Source organism: Panthera tigris, chromosome F2 (genome assembly GCF_018350195.1).
Source record: "Panthera tigris isolate Pti1 chromosome F2, P.tigris_Pti1_mat1.1, whole genome shotgun sequence".
Lineage (NCBI taxonomy): Eukaryota > Metazoa > Chordata > Mammalia > Carnivora > Felidae > Panthera > Panthera tigris.
In genome coordinates, this window is record NC_056676.1 from 57,968,759 (window position 1) to 57,990,616 (window position 21,858).

General features: G+C 32.6%; 1 long non-coding RNA gene across 1 annotated transcript in view; it reads right to left on the minus strand.

Moving 5' to 3' along the window:
* Positions 1–21,858, minus strand: part of LOC122235114 — a 68,946-nt gene that overhangs the window by 29,465 nt on the left and 17,623 nt on the right. Inside the window, exons 2-3 of the long non-coding RNA XR_006213243.1 lie at positions 13,727–13,764; positions 10,855–10,919 (exon numbers count right to left, since the gene is read on the minus strand). This is a non-coding gene — a long non-coding RNA (uncharacterized LOC122235114). The remainder of the gene's footprint in view (positions 1–10,854; positions 10,920–13,726; positions 13,765–21,858) is intronic.

Consider the following 21,858-nt stretch of genomic DNA (forward strand, 5'->3'; position numbering starts at 1 on the left):
ATACATAGAGAACGCAGTCAATGATATCGTAAGAGTGTTGTATAGTAACAGATGGTAGCTACACCTGTGGTGAGCACAGCATAATGTATAAACTTGTCGATTCTCATCCTATTTTAAATTTTTTATTATTTAAAACTTGGTTAATGATATCTTTATATTCCCATGATATCCATAAGTATGTATCAGACAATAATAGCCAAATGATGTTATGTAGCAAAATACCTCATTTGGTCTTCCCACCTACTTGACCAAGCACTTATAGTTGCCCATTACTTACCCACTTATTTGCCTTGACCAGATATTAGTCAGGTTTATCTCCTCCCCAGAGCCTTGAACTTTGGTTTGTTCCTAAGCTTATGTATCATTCCCCTTTAACAACCTATTTCCAAGGATTGGCTGACCACAGAAAGAAACATTTTCTCTTAAGTGTCTAATTAAGCTTTCTGTTCACCCCCACTAGTTGCTTCTTCTACAATAAAGTTTCTGTTAGCTCTACTTACCTCTCCTTATAGGAAAAAAAAAACTTTTTGTGGTTAATTTTGAGATGCTTGCAAATCTTGTAGTCAGAGTATTCTTCCTACTATGACAGTCTTTCCAAAAAAGTTTATTCTTACTAAAGTCCAGGTCTATTTATTTTTTGTTTTATTATTTTTTGGCATACAAATATATTCAGCAGGTTTATTTTTATTTGACAAACCAATGTTATTATCCTCACTTTTGCCGTTTAGTAAACTGCATATGAAAGAAGTAGAAGTAATTTAGCAAAGATAACGCATATAATAAGGTTCATATTAGAGTGTTAACATAGGTCTGGATTACACACAATTCTCACTTATGACATAGCCTTATATTATACTTCCCCAAAATGTGAAAACATTAGAAAGGGGTGTGCATGTTTAAAAACACAGTTTTTTTTTGTTTGTTTGTTTTTGTTTTTGTTTTTTTTTTAAGCTTCTAATCTATTCCCCATCCTTCCTCAGTTTTGGGAATGCATCTTGTGAGCCACCACTCAGTAGAATTATTAGGCACATATACTTTTTTTGGCCACTTGGCCATGTGTTTTGTCCTCAAAATATCAAGCGTAAGTTTATTTATATTTAAGCTTAAATCTAACAGCTGAGTCATGTGCTCAGGTACATGCCAAGCAATAGAGACCACATGCCCCTGTCTCCTGGTGGCCAGGCTGATTCCTCTGGGATACCTCATCCTCAGCTGGTGGGGTTGTTTGGATCCCGCCCACCATCTGAGTTTTCCTGCATTTCATCCCTCAGAGCCTTGAGATATGATCTGATAATCAGATTCCAGGGGTTGATTAAAACTTAGCAGGGGACTCTACAAGATAATCTTTTAAACCCAAAGGAATGAACTTGTGAATTCCATCATCACTGGATAGAATTCCAGGAATTTGAGCAAATGAGAAGTTTTAGAAATGTGGAGCTTGAATTTGCTCTTTTCAAATGTACCACAGAGGAATTTTTAAAAATATGTCAAGTCATCTGTAGCCTTTGCTGAAGTATCTATCTGCAAATCCCATCACTTTGTAGTTTCATTGTAGGATAAATGAATGAGTGCCACCTAGATTTTTAGCTTCTGTCGAAACCAACAAAGGTGCCTTTTCTGACTTCTCACTTCCCTGTGCGATTTGAAGAGAACTTATGATCACCATTCCAGTTTTTGATTGTTCTTTAATGTATTAGACTACAATTGGGCTTAGAATAAGTAATAAAAATTTCTTTAGAACAGTTCAAAATATGCCAGCTGATCAAATTGTTTATCAAGCCATACTGTATGGTTCTCTATGTGTGTTATTTCCATGATGTAACCCATATACTTTGTGGGCCAAGCTTCTTCTAGATTTAATAACAGATGTGAGCACAAAAGAAAGGAGACCTATTCTGAACACAATGTGAAAAATGATTCTGGATTTCTAAGTTTAAGGTGTTAGCTATGATTATTGTGCTACAAAAAATAGCAAGAGTCTACCTTTAGGATAAAGAAGCAATCACTGATGCATGGCTGGGCACAAACATTAGCAATGGAAAATTACTTTTTCAGGCTATGTAGGAGTAAAAAATTAAGCTTATTTTTATATTTGAGCTGAAATCTAACAGCTGAATCATGTACTCAGGTATAGGTCATTGTAGTGTGTCCTTTTCTTCTGAAATATTTTAGTGGTATCTTCCTGAATTTGAGCATTGTCAATAAACAGTGGAATTATAAAGTATCTGAAGGGGATGCTTGAGTGGCTCAGTTGGTTAAGCATCCAACTTCAGCTCAGGTCGTGATTTCGCAGTCCATGAGTTCGAGCCCTGCTTCGGTCTCTGTGCTAACAGCTCAGCCTGGAGCCTGCTTCGGATTCTATGTCTCCTTTTCTCTCTGCCCCTCCCCTGCTTGCTCTCTCTCCCTCTCTCTCTCACAACAATAAATATAAATAAAAATAAAAATTTTAAATAAAGTATCTGAAGGAAGAAGGATGCTAAAATTAATATAAACAACTAAAGTGAAAAAAAGGTTAAATGAAAAGAAAAAGGGAAAAGAGGGAAAAAAGAATCCAATTATGGGATTCCAACTAATTAATAACTGTCAGACTGATTTTGTAATCTATTTAAACAGATAATTTTTCTTTTGCTAAATTTGAGATAAATTTAGGATTTAAATTCTATGGTGAAAATAAGAAAGTATTAAACTATAAAAATTTATCTTGCCTCAAAGAACAACATCTATTACAAATTGATATCTATATCTATACCTGTCTGTTTCTATGTATAGGGTAGTATATGTTCATTTATAAGTTAAAAGTAAAATATATTCATAAGTTGAGAATCTAGCTTTTATCATATTATTTTAGGAAATAGCTTTTAATAACTTTTAATTTTATCTTATTATTTTAGGAAATAACCTTTAATTTAAAATTTAGGAAATAATTTTAAAAGTTATTATATATTAAACATTAAAAAATAATGTGTGTTTTTTGTGGTTATATTTTTAATTTTCCTTCCCTATTTTCAATATCTCCACCTTCCACAGTTCCTCTCATCTTTATGTACCCAATTGAGAAGCTCTTTTACTCAAAAGATTAAAACATACAGTGCATAGAAAATACTTAACCCATGGCCTAATACATAGTGTTTGCTTGATAAATTATAGTTATTAATAAAAGTATACATTAGCTAACTTCCGAACTTCTTTAAGCCTCAAATCTGTATCTTCAGCTGAAGTGATTAAACACTTGATAAGTAAAACTACAAAACTAGAGTAGTTCTTGTAGAATAGTGGTGGATTGGTGGTGGGCGATTGGCACTATATAAGTATCTTACTTAATACACAACAGTGCTCAAAGGAGTACATATATAAAACCACTGCTTTGAAAAGCAGACAAGTTATCTTTTTAAAGCAAGATAGAAGAAATACTAAGCACAAACCTGTATCAGTGTTTCAATTTTTTTTTTTAATGTTTACTTATTTTGGGAGAGAGAGAGCATGCATGCACGTGAGTGGTGGGGTTGGGCGGGGGGAGGAGGAGCAGAGAGAGAATCCCCAACGATCTCTGTGCTGTGCTGTCAGCATGGAGCCAGACAGGGGGCTTGAATTCATGAACTATGAGATCATGACCTGAGCCAAAATCAAGAGTCAAATGCTTAACTGAAGCCACCCAGGCACCCCTTGAATCTGTTATTGTAATGGACATAATAATTGCCAATCTTTTTACTATTTTAATCTGCTTCATTCCTCTATAGTCTGAAGACTGGCACTGTACTCTTTCCAAAAATATATATAAAAATTAAACTGATTAAGATGGGTTCTGGCATCATCTCGTTGGACTCAGATCCATAGCATAATTCTGGGTTAGCTGTGTTTGCTGAAAAGTCTCTGAATTTGCCCCAGTTGTTTCCTTTGGATATCAAGGCTTGACATAAATTTTTACCCTAATGATACAGCCTAGAGCGTTTACAGACAGTACTTTCTATTAAATGCAGCATGAAGGATGATAAAGTATTTTAGGTGAATTCCTATTAGGCTTTTACTGTGGTTGTCTCTCCTAAGGATAAAGAAAAAATATTGCAGAAAGCTATTTCTACATGAGCTTTGTCCCACCCCATGGTAGTTATTTCTGATCCAATGAGGGATTCGTTGCCTACCCAAGTGATTAAGTTTCTAATTTGGTAATTCATATTCTTTATTTCTATGCTTTTTTTTTTTCTGTTACACTCCCTAGGCCTTTCTCAGGAATGGTTTCATTTACTCTGAATTTGCTTTCTTTATGGAGATTGGGGCTCCTGGTAGCTTTTGAAAATATTTTACAGGCTACACAGCCCTCTGCTAATTGATGCTTTGCCCTTTTTCTAAACAGACTTAAATATTTGGGTCTAGCAAAAGCTAAAATATTCTGAATCTAATATTGAATAATTATACAAGAGTAACACCTTAACACTGTTTTTATGTGTTTATTAAAGTAAGCTTACTATATGCAGTATTCATAATTTAACAAGGAAATTAGAGTTTATAAGATGTAAAATGTGCATAATTGTTTTTAAGCATATTTGGAGTAAGCCATTGTCTCCTCAAATGCTTTAATTAATTGATCAGTTAATGGCTATGGAACAGTCCCTTATCAACATTGAGATTTGCTGGATGCACATTGAATAGGACTATAATAGTCTGTGTGTGTGAATGAAGCCATGAACCTTCACTGTAAGAAACTGAAATTTCCACCGTAGAGACTAATCCAATGCTTATTAAACTTTAGTTGAACCAATTTAGAATTTCCTGATTAATTAAGTGACTGAATATGTTTCAAAAACCACCTGCAACTGTCTTCTATTTGTCAATCATTTCGATAGACTGAGTATTTAAATCATTTAAAGTTATTCAATTTCTGTATCCCATAGTTAGCATTGGTGTTTACCTACATGAATGATTTCATTTTGTTTAACTATACTCTATTTTTATTTGGTAAATAGCTGTAATGAGGCATATGTGAGCTAATTCAGAACTGATAAGAGAGAACAGATCAATAAAACAATGGAGCAGACTTGCCTTATTGCACTTTGCTTCAAATTCCTAAAATTGACATGTACATATGTGTCACATGTACATGAACTTGCATATATACTCACAAAAACTGTTTGTCACAGTTATATACATATATACATATATATATTAAATATTAATATATGTAACATATATACTGCAAATTAATATATATGTAACATACATATTACAAAATCCATAACTAGCTTGAGAAACAAAAAATAGTCACTGGGAAAAAAAATATTGAAATTAATTCCAGAAAGACTAAATGTGGACTGTGACCTTAATGGAAATAGGGTCATTACAATTGCATTTAGTTAAGATGAGGTCATACTGGAGTTGGGTGGACCCCTAATGTAATATAACTAATGCCTTTTAAAGAGGGAAATTTGGACACACACACACACATACACACACACACACACACACACACACACACACACAAATGCCATATGAATGTTGGAATTATACTTTAATAAACCAAAGGACTACCAGAGGCTAGGAGTTCTGAACATACATTTCACTAGTGCCTTCAGAGGTAGCATGGCCCTCCTAACACCTTATTCTGACACTTTTAGCCTCCAGAACTGAGGTATGATAAATATCCATTGTTCGAGCTATTTAGTTTATGGTGCTTTGTTATGGCAACCCTATCAAACCAATGCAACTGTACAGACAAATATGATCAGTGGACACATATAGAAGTATTACAGATACAACCAGAGACAAATATCTGAAGATTGTCTCTCAAAATTGAACACTGTTCAAAGTTAGATTGGCTAATGTGGATGATTTTTCTTCTATATTTTTGTATTTTATTGCTTCTAAAATGAGTATTTATTGTCTCTTTGATTAGAAAATAATACCATTTTATTGTTATAAAATATAAGATGTTACCATAGCATCTCAGAATTATCAGGATAAGTAAGCAATATGACATTTACTTGGAGACAGTAAGGAGAATAGTAAAGCTTGGAATTCAGATAGTTTGAATAAAACTTTTGTTCATTATTTATCAACTAGGTTATTTTGCTCAAATTAGTTAACTAGGCCTTAACTTTCTGATTTATAAAATGTGGGTAAGAATGAGTACTTTGGATGATTGTTATTAATACTGAATTTAAAAATCTGTATAAAACGCAAATCCCAGTATGACTAAGTATGAAATACTGATTAAAAGTAAAATGTCAGTATGTATTAGTATAATTTTCACTTATATAATACTACCTTAATTTGCTTTATTCTGGTCAAATATATTGGTTCATATTACCTGAACCTATGGAAACATTTTGTTAGTGGCCATAGAACCACAGAAAACAACTGTGCAAATCTCTAGCTCATTTGAAACATATTCACAACATCAACACACAAAACAAAATAATCCATTTAAAAATGGGCAGAAGACATGAATAGACATTTTTCAAAGAAGACATACAGATGGCCACCAGACACATGGAAAGATGCTCAACACCACTGATCATCAAGGAAATACAAACTAAACTACAGTATCACCTCAATCTGTCAGAATGGATAAAAACAACGTAAGAAACAACAGGTATTGGTGAGGATGTGGAGAAAGGGGAACTCATGCACTGTTGGTGGGAATGCAAACAGGTTCGGCCACTCTGGAAAACAGTAAGTTAAAGATATAGCTACTCTATGGTCCAGCAAATTGCACTACTATGTATTTACCCAAAGGATACAAAAATACTAATTCAAGGGGATGCATGCACCCTGATGTTTATAGCAGCATTATCAAATAGCCAATTATGGAGAAAGCCCAAATGTCCATCCACTGATGAGTGGATAAAGATGATGTGGTATATGTATACACACACACACACATACACACACACACACACACACACACATACACACACACACACACACACTGGAATATTACTCAGCCATAAAAAAGAATGTAATTTTGCCATTTACAACAACATGGATGAAACTACACAGTATTATGCTAAGAGAAATAAATTAGTCCGAGAAAGACAAATACCATATGATTTCATTCATATGTGGAATTTAAGAAATGAAACAGATGAACATGGGGGGAAAAGAGAACTAAGCCATGAAACAGGCTCTTAACTATAGAGAACAAACTGAGGGTGTTTGGAGGGGAGATGGGCAGGGTGATGGGTTGAATTGGTGATGGGTATTAAGGAGGGCACTAGCTGTGATGAGCACTGGCTGTTATATATAAGTGATGAATCACTACAATCTACTCTTGAAACTGGTATTACATTGTATGTTAACTAACTGGAATTTAGATTAAAAGCTGAAACTCAAAAAAGAAAGAAAGAAAGAAAGAAAGAAAGAAAGAAAGAAAGAAAGAAAGAAAGAAAGAAAGAAAGAAAGGAAGAAAAAGTAAAGGAACAGATTCTTAACTACAGATAACAAACCAATGTTTATGAGAGGGATGGTGGGAGCAGAGATGGGTTCAATAGGTGATGGGAATTAATAAATGCATTTGTGATGTGCACCTGGTGTTTTATGAAAATATTGAATCACTATATTGTACACCTGAAACTAATATTACATTGTATGTTAAGTAACTTGAATTAAAATAAAAACTAAAAAACAAATTCATAACAAATTTTATAGAAATCTAAATTTTAAAAATTTTTACTAGTATCCACAATATTACTAACAGGTGTATACATTATTTTGATCAGTTACTGATTTTTTTTGGCTGTTGTTATCCCAAAATGAAAATACATGATTTCATTAAATTTAGAACAGGGATTATTTGTTTGGGATATAATAAAGTAATATGTGCCAGGTACATATCTTTTATTTTATGATGAAGTACAATTAATCAATGTTTATTATATGATAGGCCAAATAAAATTATGTAAAGTATTCCCAAATATAAATTATTTCTTATAATGTCAGTCTATGAGTGGTAGATTTTGGCTATGCATCCTATGTATACTCTACAGGTTCACTTAAATAAAAAGAATTTAAAAATATACAAATCCTGGAGTCTTAAAGAAAGGTTGGCACTAAAGCTAATATATGTTTAACAAAAGCAGTGAATGTTGTTATTTCTGAGAATTTGAAAACCACACGACTCAATACATGTTGTAGCACTACTGGAAGTTACCTTTCATTTATCAACTTTTAAAGAGCAACTAGACAAAGGACCCCATTTTTATCCAGTATCTATGTCTTATGCCAAAATGAAATATTTGTATTTAGTTTATAGAATCTCCTCCATTATGGAGTCTTTTAAACTATGAAATATAGTAAGAAGATATCATTATGTGATTTTATGTGATTTTTTAAATTATTGGTCCTATTTTAATGACAGGTATGTTAAATTTATGTTATTTTATCTTTAGGAAATGATACTACCAATTTTCTCCCAAAATAAAATTCAAAGCATTGATTTTTGTATTTAAATCCCCAGGGTTTCAACCCTTAATCTCTACATGTCACAATGATATAGATAACCATACAAAATGGAATGGTTATTCTACGTTCTGTGAAACCTCACAGAATTGCCACTTTTCCCTTACTCCAGTTTCATTCTTTGAGGTATTTCATCCAAATAAATTTGCACATGTTTGGAATGATTAAAATTGAGAATTTTTTAAATGTTTGGATTAGCTATCTTACTAGCTAGGGTGCAAAAATACCATACACAAATGAGCAAAGACATGGTTTTAAAATCACATGATTAATATTTTCCATCGATTAGTGCATGACACAAAGACAACTAATTGAATGGGAGAAAACATTTCTTTAGAAAAGGACAAATAAAATAAAATATTTGAATGATCCTGGCAGTGACTGATTAGTCATTTGTCCAATTCACTAAATTAGAAGTTCTTATAGGAATCTTATAATACTGGTTCTGCACAGAAGAGACCAAGATGGAACAGAGAAGATCCCACCCCACAGTCCTTTCCATTGCTACCACAATGGGGAATGATGCATTTAAGAAAAGTTTTAGTTGCCTAAATCTCAAATGTATTTAGAACATCAAAGAGCCAATTATAGTCAGGTACGTTTTGGTTTTAAACACAGTTTTATGGGGTGCCCGAGCGGCTCAGTTGGTTAAGTGTCCGACTCTTGGTTTCGGCTCAGGTCTTCATCAGTTCCTGAGATAGATCCCCACATCAGGCTCTCCTCTGTCAGTGCAGGATTCTATCTTTCTCTGGCCCCTCCTCTCCCTGTCTCAAAATAAATTAATAAACTTAATAAAATAAATATATTTTTATGCAAACTGCTCTTATTTGGAAGATGAGTTTAAAAATAATACTGGGGAAATGCAATGAGCTTCTTTGAGTAATACCTGAGATCAGTTACTCACATCAAGAAAAAATCGTGTTTATTCTTTAAGTGCCTTTCACTTGTTTCATTAGTTAAGACTGCTTTTTGCCTTTGATATTTTTACAATTTCCTCTATTTTTCAAATTGCCTCTCACCCCAAATAGTTTCAACCTAGAACTTCCTAATTATTTCTAAACACAAGTTCCAATGTTGTCTGTCCTTGTTAAGGTACTGGGCTGTCAACTAATAACAGAAATAGGGTTTATTAAAAACCAAAAACTAAATGCAGATAATTTATTTAGGTTGGAAGAAACCTCCATATTTCATACAGTCATAATTCCTTGTTAAATTAAGTTGCCTCTCACTTGTTTGCAACGTAGTTGTAACCCTAAGTTGAACATTAAGGAAAGAAAATTTAATGGTGGTCCACAGACCCCAGTTCATATCTGCAAAGATATCTCTCTACACCTGCCTAACACAACATTGCATGATTCATTACACAAAGACACAAAAATATCAGTTCAAAGAATAAAGTATTAAATATAACTTATTATCAATAGATTATCATTTTTAATCTAATCAATTCAATACACACACTTCTTTAACCTACTAGGTTATGTCCTGTTTTACTACCACCTCACTGCACTTCTCTCTACCACATTTCTAATTATCATTAAGACTATATTCAATATACACAGAGATAACTCATCTAGTACTGGATCTAACCAGTCACTTCTCTAAATCCTTCCCTAAGATCTTGTTTTCTGTCCAAATTTACCAGCCCACTTCTGTGGCCATGCACTGAAATTTGTCATTACTTGGGGTACCTGGGTGGCTCAGCCAGTTAAGTGTCTGACTTTAGCTTAGGGCATGATATCTCTGTGCATTCGAGCCCTACATGGGGCTGTCTGCTGTCAGCACAGAGTTCGCTTCTCATCCCCTGCCTCCCTCTCTCTCTCTGTCCCTCCCCTGCTTGTGCGCTCTCTCTCTCTCTCAAAGATAAATAAACATTTAAAAAATTTAAAAAACAATAAAATAAAATTCGTCATTACCTGTTACTTAACTATTAAAACATGTATTTCAATACTCTCATCATTTCACCACTACTTCCCCAATTCTAGCAGATTTCCTCTTAGTAGTATTCAGTTTGATAAGATTTCAAATAATGGGGATAGCTAGTTCCTTAACTTTACCCCATATCATCATTCTCCAAGTCATGACTTCCTTTTATCTTATTTAGATCTCATGGTCCATGCTTTTATCCATATGCATACCTTCATTATTTCCTTTCCCTCCCTTAGTTTCCATCAAAGAACTTATTTTAAAAAGTGTAAACCAGTAAAATGATGCCTTCTTCTGTTTTGATATATTAAAAGAAATGAACATGACTGGAAGGGAAAAAGGAAGGGATCTCGTGCAAATCACTTTACTTTGAATTTATGACCCCAAAAGACCCCTTGCAATTTCCCAGCAACGCTTTCATATTTTCAGAGTCAATCTAATTTATCAGTCTGTGATGGCTATTTCATATCTTTTTACCTTTTCAATTACAAGCAGTCCCTACTCTCTGTTCGTCTTCACTAATGACCATCCTTATGATTTCACTGCAAAAAAAGAAAAAAGATATATAGAGAGAACTGCCTTAGTTTCCTACTTCCAAAAAAGACAAACTGGCTCTGTCTAGAGTCTTCTATTCTCTTTTCTCTCCTCATTACTATGCATGAACTACCTCTGCTTTGATCTAAAGCTAAACCTTCCATTTTCCTCTCACCTATTCAAGGTAATTGCTCTCCAGATTTTTCCTTGCATCTTTAAATTTTGACACTGGCTACACCTTTGGATATATCTATGCTGTAATGTCCCTCATATTTAACTAATTTTTATGCACTTCATGAAAATACTTGTTAAATGAGTGAATGACTTAATTAATGGCTCCCAGGAGTCTACCTCTATTTTCTTCATAATTGTGAAGATAATTTTGTCACCTGTCTTCCATTCCTTCTACTCTTTTTTTTTCAAAGAGCAACTAATCTTTGGAAAAGGAAACAAAATTTTCCAAACTTTCAGTCCCTCACTTTTAAGAAGGCTCCCAATATAGTTTTAAGCCAGAAATAAAAGGGGAATAGTGTGCATTAGTCTTCTTGAACAATTCCCTCTTAGTTTAATGTAAATATTTTGCATTTCTGGCTATAGTTTTTATTGTGGACACAAATTCTACCAACAAATAAATCACCTGAGGATGATACATACCACCCTCACTTTGCACGGTAGTGCAGAAAAATTAAAATGCAAGCTAAAGCTATGAATAGTGATCATAATAATCAATGGGAAAAATACAATTGTCCATAAATTAAAAAAAAATATTACAACATTAAAAACACTTTTATTGGTATACATGCATAGTGAAGTGAAAAAGCAAAGTTAATATTTACTTAGTTTACTGTATCTTAAAATATTAGAAGTGTTAAAAATTAAAATGTTTTATTTCGTCATAAAAATTTACCAACAATAGTTTGAACAATACTTGTCTTCTCATTTTATGCCTTACAATACAGTATATCCTTTATATGTATTGGAAATCGTGATGAGAATTTCTAAGTTCTGAGATCAGCTTTCAAAATTTTATGCTTAGAGCTTTAAATGTCACAAAATATCTCCAAGAGTTCCATTAGTGTGTGTGTGTGTGTGTGTGTGTGTGTGTGTGTGTGTGTGTGTATGTTTTGTTTGTTTTGTTTTGTTTTGTTTTAGGCTTCACAACCTCTGAGACTTCATAATTTTTTTTTTTTCACAACAACTTTTTTCATTTAGGTCGATAAGCTCACCCTCAATAAATTCCTTCGGTGAAGACTAGAGTCTCTCAAACTTTAGCAATGCCAACATCACCACCGTCTGCTCTTTCTTCTGTAACTCCATTTAAATTCCACTCAAATTTCATATCCAGAATTATCACCTTTCAGGTTTTGGCCAAATCCCTCTTTAAAAAAATGTTTATTTATTTATTTTGAGAGAGAGAGAGAGAGAGAGAGAAAGAGGTGGAGAGGGGCAGAGAGATAGAATCTCAAAAAGGCTCTGCATTGTCTGCACAGAGTCCAAGGAACAGAGTCCTTGGGATCAATCCCAAGACTGTAAGATCATGACCAGAGTGGGAATCAAGTGCCAGACACTTAACCGACTGAGCCACCCAGGCACCCCTTTATATCCCTCTTTTGATGATTCATTCTGGTAAACTGTCATGAGGGTTTATCACATGGAGATAAGGAGGCAATACAAATACAACTTTTGTTTTTGCATGAACTCAGTAATAAGACAGTACCCAATTATAGACAGACTTCAGAAGCGGTATAATTGGTCACTGATCATGATGGACATCTGTGATATGCATAATGATTTATGGACAGAGCAGTTTGGAGCAAAGTTTATCTTTCAATAATTATCTACAATTAATATAGACCAGTAACTGACATTTAAGTAATATTATTGAGATACTGGTGTTATTTGAACTGGGTTGACGATAACGTGCAAAGCCAAGATTGCTTTATTCAGTTGTGTTATTTTATACTTTTGAAAGTGTCTTGCTGTAGGGATAATACTGAAAATTTTGCAGTTATTTCATAGTAAACCTAGGCACATTGTACTCTTCCAACATTTCAACTTGTCACAACAGGCAATGCTATTTTTATGGCAAGGCATCTTAACTTTTTCTGGGTTATAAGATCATATCCTCCTATGCTTGTATGTGTCTCCCTTTCCTATATCCTGCATAAAATCAATAGAGTTGTAAAGTGAAATATGGTATGCAATTTCCATGTTTCTATGCAACCTTATCACTCATTGCTGTGTCTTAAGAAAACAAATGGCTACTAAAGGTGACCGAGATTTAGGACTAGGAGATGATCCTAAAATTAGAGTTTTAAAGCCTTAGGTCTGCATTGATACAGTAAAAACTACAGTTCACCTTTATAAATGTTGGATTATTCTAAATACCATAATTTTATCATAGCATGCCTTCCTTTGTCATTATAGTTTTCAGTTGAAATTCTAGTAATTATAAGTCCAAAAATGTGCAGGAGGTAATCAGAATATATAGCTTAGTCATAAAATATCATTTAGAATATTTATTCCCATTACTCCATAAATTTATCACCTTATTTGTTTTGTTGGTATCAGGTTATTAGATGGCTTTGAACAATTTACTGTCTTTTCTCTGAGAATATAGGTCCCATAGTTCTGAAGGTAAGGAATCAATTTGCCTGAATCGCCAGAATGCTGTTTTTAGTCTCTTATCTTTTTTATACTTATAATCTTCCTCAAGCAGCAGGAAGAGTAAGAGTTTTATTCTTTGCCATCATGTCACTAGACTCTTCCACACAAGTAAACATATTAAAAATATAAATTAAAAAAATATACTTACCACTTGCTGCTGATTTAGAAAGGTTGACTCCAGGGATCCTTTGGAAGAAAAGGAACAAGAAAAAGGGACATGATAGAGCAAAACAGAAAATAAAAGAAAAAGAGAGGAATATTGTACAGTCAGTGTCAAGTTGTTGGGATATTTTCAGAAACAGACAAATCAAATTGAATCTGCTAATTTGAAGATACTAAGGCCCCTTCCATCTTTATCCACTACATTCTGAAATTTGGGGCTATGGTAATGTAAACTGTGGGGTATTTGTGAAAGGAAAAACAAATAGATAAGCAAATATAATGTGTACTGGTTTATGACTAAAGTTCCACTGTGGAATAGGAAGAAAAAAAAGTTAGGCTTTCCAAAGTATGGTCCTGAGTCAACTGGCTATACCATAGAAAAAGTGAAATGAAACTTGACTCTTTTCTCAAAGCATCCACAACTAGTTCATAATAAATTGTAGATATAAAGTGTTTAACATTATAGCTTATAGAAAAAATATAGGAAAAAAAAAACCTTGACATATGGCAATACTTCTTAAACAGGATATATGAAGTTCTAAGTTAAAAAAAATTAAAAGGTGTATCTAAAGACAGCTTTGATTTAGGAACTGCCAAACCACAGACCGGGGTAAGATACTTCCAACACATAAGCTGAATTTTCCAGGGTATGAAAATAACTCATTCATTCCAATAAGAACAAAGATAATTAAATTTAAAAAATGAGGAAGAAGCCTGAACAAACAGTGCTTCACAGAAAGCCAATGAATATGTGAAATATTGGCCAATCTCATTGGTCATCGAGGAAATTAAATTCACAATGAGATGCCACTACATACCCACTGGAATAGTTAAACACTGATAATTCTAATTGCTGGGGCTGATGTGGAGCAACTGTTTCTATCATTAAAAACACATGAGGGTAAATTGGAAAATAAGCACAGTAAAAGATCATCAATACCATTAGTCATCAGGGAAATGCCAGCAAAAATGACAATGATAGTTAAATAGCATGGTAAAGGCATAAAACAGGCATATAAACAAATGGAACAGAATAGAGAGCCCAGAAATAAACCTATACATATGGTGTTAACTAATCTTTGTCAAGGGTTCAAGAACATAGTTTCTTCAATAAGTGGTATTTGGGAAAGATGGGTATCCACATGCAAAAGAATGAAATTGGACCCCAATCTTACACCACTTAAAAATATTAACTCCAAATGGATTAAAAACTTAAATGTAAAAATTGAAAGCATAAATGTCCTAATAGAAAACATAGGAGAAATTTCCTTGATATTGGTCTTAGCAGTGATTTCTTGGGTAAAACATTAAAAGGACAGACAACAACAGCTAAAATAAACAAATGAGACTCATCAAATTTAAAAGCTTCTACATAGCAAAGGAAACAAATTGAAAAGTCAACCTATTGAATAGGAGAAAATATTTGCAAACTATATATGTGACAAGGGTTAATATCCAAAATATATAAGAGACTCATACAACTCAACAACAACAAACAAACAAACAAACAAAAAACAATTGAAATAAAAAGTAGACAAAGGACCTGAATAGAGATTTTTCCAAAGAAAATATCCAAATGGCCAACAGGTACATGGAAAGATGCTAAACATCACTAAATATCAAATGTAAATCAAAACCACAATGAGACATCACCTCAAATATCTGGTATCAAAAGACAAGAGATGACAAATATTGACGAGAATATGGAGAAATTAGAACCCTTGTAAACTGTTCGTAGGAATGCAAATGTTACAGCCATTATGCAAAACTCTATGTAGTTCTCCCCCCACCCCCACCCCAAAAAAATAGAACTACCATGTGATTCAGCAATCCTACTCTTGGATATATATCCTAAGGAAATAAAATCAGCATCTCAAAGAGATATCCAGACTCTTATGTTCATTGCAGTTATTCACAATAGCCAGAATATGGATACAACCTAAATGTCTTTTAATGGGTGAATGGATAAAGAAAACATGTGTACACACACACACACACACACACACACAATGAACTATTATTCAACCATTTAAACAAGGCAATCCTGCCAATTGTGACATCACGGATGAATCTGGAAGGCATTATCCTAAATGAAATAAGCCAGACAGCAAAGAACAAATACTATATGATATAACTCACTTGTGGAATAATAATTATAATCATCATCATCATCCCCATTACATAGGAAACAGAGAATAGAATGGTGGTTGCCAGGGTCTAAGGGGGTGGAAAAGGGAAATGGGGAAATTTAGGTCAAAAGGTACAAACTTTTAGTTACCATTTTTGAAGATCTAATATACAGCATGGAGACTATAGTTAATAATATAATATTGTGCATTTTAAATTTTGTAAGAGCAGATCTTAAACATTCTTACTACCGAAAAACAAACATACACAAACAAAAAACTATGTGAGATAATGGGTGTGTTAATTATCTTACTTTAAACATTTTTACCATATATATATATATATATCAAACCATCATATTGTACATTTTAAATACTTACAATTATATTTTCCAATTATTGCTTAAATAATCTGGCATAAACATAAAAAATAAATAAAAGGGATAAAATGTTGCAGTTATGCAACTTGAATTAATTCTAGAGGTCTGTATAGCATATTGTCTATAATCAACAATACTGTGTTTTGCACTTAAAATTTTGTCGTGAGGTGAAATCTCATGTTAATTGTTCTTAATATATGCAAAAAAAACAAACTAAAACAAAACAAAACAAAACAAGAGACACAAAGGAACTTTCGGAGGTAATATCTATGTCCATTACCTTGATTGTGGTGATGGTTTTATGGGTATAGGCATACGTCCAAACTCTTCAATGTATACATTAAATAGGTATAATTTTTTATATCAACTATACTTCAATAAAGCTGTTTAAAAATAAAAAGTAAATGTTGGACAACAGGAGGTGTTGAAAGAAGATGAAATAAATGGAAGTCTAATGTGTTGCTAGTGGCAATGCAAAATGGTAAGGCCGCATTCAAAAAATGTATCGGTGTCTTACAAAATTAAACATAATTACCATACAATTTACCAACTTTATTTCTAGGTATTTACTTAAAGGAGATTAATGTTTATGTACTATGAAGTTAATATTTATAGCAGCTTCATTAGTAATATCCCCAAACTGGAAACAAGCTCAAAAGGAGCAGATACTCTCAGAAATGTATTCTGTATGTTGAGACAATATAATACTAATTGTCAGCAGAAATTGACATTTGCAGCTGACAATGGATCAATGGATCCAGTGGATCCAATGGATCAATTTAAAAGATATGCCAAGTGAAAGAAGTATGGGGTTATAAAATATCTATTTTTATGACATTCTAGAAAAAGCAAATTATCACAGCAAATAGAGATCGCTAAGATACCACATGCAAGGAATAATTGACTCTCCCCCGAAAAAAACCCAAATCCCAAAGATTTATGTAAATAAAGAAGTAACCTTCTAGTTAACATTAATCTAATTAAAATAAAAAATCATTTTGGGGCGCCTGGGTGGCTCAGTCTGTTAAGCGTCTGACTTCCACTCAAGTCATGATCTCTTGGTCTGTGATTTCAAGCCTCAGGTCAGGCTCTGTGCTGACAGCTAAGAGCCTGGAGCCTGCTTCAGATTCTGTGTCTCCCTCTGTCTCTGCCCTTCCACTGCTAGTACCTCTGCCTATCTCTGTCTCTCTCAAAAAAAGTAAACAAACATTAAAAAATGAAAGTAAGATGATAAGATAAGAAAGATAAAAATCATTTGGGCATTCAAGTGAAAGATTTATTTTTTTTTTTCTTAGAGAAAAATCAGAGTTCACTCAGATTTTTCCACCTCAATATTCAGCACATGAAAACAATGGTGTCACTTTTATGCTTAAGAAAAGCTTGCTAAATGGTTTATACCTAGCCAAACTGCCCATCATTATAAAATGGCTACCAAAATATTGAACATAAGAAATAATTTTCCTAGAGTCCTTCTTAGGCAACTACTAGAATGTAGCACTCAACCAATCAAGAAATGATAGAAAATTAGTCTATGTAAAGACTGAGGATCAGCATGGAATAAAATTAAAGTGAAATATGAAGCAAATAGAATTATGATGATATAAGAGGATGTTAACAATTTAAGCTATGGAACTGTAGAAATGATCTAACAAAATATTAGGAAAAGAAGGAGAGGAGAGAAAAATATGAGATATTCATAAATACATCTCATGTGAGAAGTTTTCAATGAGTGGTATTAGGAGGAAGGAGAAGCAAACAACAATGGAAAAGATCTTCAAAGAGTATACTAAAAGATCACAATGTATGCTATGATCCCAATAAAACATATAAGGAACATCATATTTATATCTTATGAAATAATTTTTATTATAAATTAGAAAACAAAACTATAATTCAATGTTATCTTATTGAATTATGAATTTCTGAAGATCAAAGATATTTAACACATTTATATTTTCCTTTTATGTTTTCTTATATAATAATTCCTTGTGTGTGTGTGTGTGTGTGTGTATATATATATATATATAATCAGTTTCATAATGTAATAATTCAAACTCAGTTCCTATTCTTTTTTTTTTGGTTATAAAATTAAAACAAAATTTAATTAGTATTTCTCAAATCAAATCGATTCAATAGAAGAAAATACCTCTGGCGATATCAATGTTCATTTATATTAATGATATAATATTACTTATAGTGCATATATATCTAATTTAATTATAAAATCAAACATACACAAATTAAATATAAGCAGTAATACAAAACAAATAAAATTCCAGTTAATAACTATTTAGTGGGATCAATTATGTTGTTTTGAAGACGATAAATAATTTTAAATACTGGCTTATTTTTAATGAACCAAAGAAATAACAACAAACATCAAAATATTTACATTATTAACTATTGAATGACTATTAAACAATTGAATAGTAAATGGAATATATTTTATAACTATTAATATCTTTGCAATTACAATTGATTATAGTTAAATAATTGTAAATTAGCTACCTATTAGCAACTTTGCTATTACATTTACTATAAATTAACTGTTAGAACTTGATATGTACAAAACTGGACCTTCCTAAAATTGAAGGTTCCTTTGCATTTGGCATAATTATTCTACCATGTGAAGTGTGTAATTCTATTACACCTTTTTATTATACCTTAACTCATAAAGTATTATGCGATATCATGGCTTTTCATTGGTGTTACTATGCTTTTTTTTTTTTTTAATATTTATTTATTTTTGAGAGACAGAGTGAGACAAAGTGAGACTTGGGGGAGGGGCAGAGAGAGAGGGAGACACAGGATTGGAAACAGGCTCCAGGCTCTGAGCTGTCAGCACAGAGCCCGACGTGGGGCTCAAACCCACAGACCGTGAGATCATGACCTGAGCCGAAGTCAGACGCTCAACCGACTGAGCCACCCAGGCGCCCTTCTATGCTTTTTTTTAATAAAGTCAACCTAAGTTTCAGATTTGATAATGAACACAATTGTTTGTATTTTCACATTAAGACAAGCCAAAATTAGTTTAATGAGATATACTTATCAAAAGAGTATAAATTAAATGTTGTCACTTTAAATACATAACAATTTTTCAATGCTAAACCCAAACTTTGGCTCTATAATTGACTGGTACTGTAAAATTATGGAGTTGCCATCCAGAGGATTTAGAATAAATGGCAGTTAACAAATTATTATAAAATTATAAGAAAGAAATGACTCCTTGAAAATGTATCCTAGATTTGAGTGGCATTGGACAAGATCTTATCTAAGGGTAATCCTAAATGCAATAATTATACTTATTTATATTATTGGCTTTAAATACCCAGAGTTTATTTTTTTAAATATTATTTTTCCAAATCCCAAAACAACTTGGTGGCATTTAGAATCTCTCTCTATTTTTTAAATATTTAATGATGTCTCTTCATTCTCTATGCTATATCTTTAAAATTCTGGCTGACAGGGGCTCTGAAACTACTCTCAAAATAAAATAATAAATTGTCCTTACTGCTGGGTCTATGGTGTCACTATTGTCCATATTCAGAAGATCCAGCTGTTGAAGCAGCCTTTCACTCGGGGACTCATTACTAAGTAATTACTCAACCTCCATGGTTTATGTGTAAAATTATTATATTTAAAATGCTGAAGTATTTGCAGAACTTCATTATGCCTTTGTAGTAGATATGCAAAAGTATATTAAAATATGTGATCAACTTTTCTATGTGGAGGAACAGTAGTAAAAACACACCACTGGGACCTGAAATTTTACGTTTCACATAATGTTAAGATAACTCCAGGGAGATTAAATTAAATAAATCATACATTTCATTCTTGTAGTATATAATTACAGGGATGTTATTAAATATTTGCAAGTAAATAATCCTACTTGACTTTACACAAATTTAGAGAAAGCAATATTTTCAGGGTTTCCTCTTATATGCATAAAGAAATGTTACATAATATATTATGATTTAACATTATTACTCCATTGCTTAATATTCATTGTTGTTGCTTCATAAAAATACATTTCAAAAAGTGAAGAAGTAATTTAGCTTGAATTCAGTGTTTATTAGTGGTAATGCTCAATCTTATAGCTTAAATAGATGCTCCATGAAGATAAACAAAATAACAGAGTTCATTAAAGAAAATAGATAATACAGTAGGAATAGAAGAACATTTTGTGAAAAATACCACCAATTTGAACGCTTGGTAACTGTTCAAATATATTTTTCTTCTCACTAAAATCTAAGAATATCTAGAACAGTAGGTAATAATTTGAGGGAAGTTTTTTCTGTTTCTTTCTCCAGTTTTTCAAGGACATTATGATGTTAGAACTTCAGATCTTAGGTTCAAAAGAAAATTTCCAGGAAGCTTGTGAATGGCAGGCTTATAAGGATTAAGACTCAAAGTTGAATAGCTGAAGTCCAAATAATGACTTTGATATTTCTTTCGACCTGTTCTATAAATCAAGGTGAGGGCTCCTCAGTGAGGAAGAATGAAGGTCAATAGACAGGAGGTGTTTGGCAGCCTTAATTTAACTAATATGCAAAGGCTTTAAAACATTCTTTTTGTAGTACTTGGATCAATTACTAAATCAGACATGAAAGGTCTAACTTTCAAGGAAACTAAACTTAGGATTCAGTCTGCAGCATTATGGAACCAAAAGAGTAGCCAGCACTCAGCATGGAGTGTGATGTTGTTGCATAAGTAAGAAAAGGGAATTACTTTCCAGTACTGTGGATTTATGATCTGTGAGGAAATGACTTTCAGTGTGGAAATTTTCAACATTAAGTGTTACCCACTTCAAAGAATAGCAAAATTGGGAGGGGAAAAAAAAACAACCAAAAACTCTAAGAGTATTAATTTTGAAGTTAGAAAAGTATTAAGATATTTCCTCATTTTAGACAATATTTGTTTTCATATAGAGAACAATTTTGAAAGCAGTCTCATATGAATTTAGAAATTCTTTGCAGGAAGGCAAATTACTGGATCTTTTTATTTTATGATATACATTCTTCAATTAATACTTATGTCCTTACTAACCAAGAAGCCAGGTACTTGGGGAGTCAGTAAGATATGAAATAAACAGGGCTGTTGTGGTCATACAAATAGCCTAGCTTTGCTTCTGGGGGAGAATTTTTGGGCAAGTGACAGCCTCTCTAATGTCAAGTTTCTTATTTTTATAATGGCATAAGGATATCTACTTCACTGGATTTATTGAGATAATATGTCAGTGACCTGGCACTTTGCAGATATTCAATAAACATTCATTTCCTTCCCTTTCAAAAGAAGTAGCTCAGTGTATTGAATGCTACTCTAAATGTGCTATCTGAAAACTTTTGTGGATACTGCCATTTGCTAAACTGTTTTTCTCTACCTACAAATTTGGTAGTAAAAATGCCTGACTGACCAAAAGCAGAAAGATTTTGATGGTTAATTAAGATAAAAAGTTTTAATGTTTTCAAAACCTATAAAGGATAAACGCAATGTAAGTTACTCTCATAAAATAATGGAATGTTACAGATATAAAATATGTAAAGCATACCATTTTATAAAATGTGAAGTATCTATATTTCTACAGTCCACCTTTACAAATAAAAATTTACTTA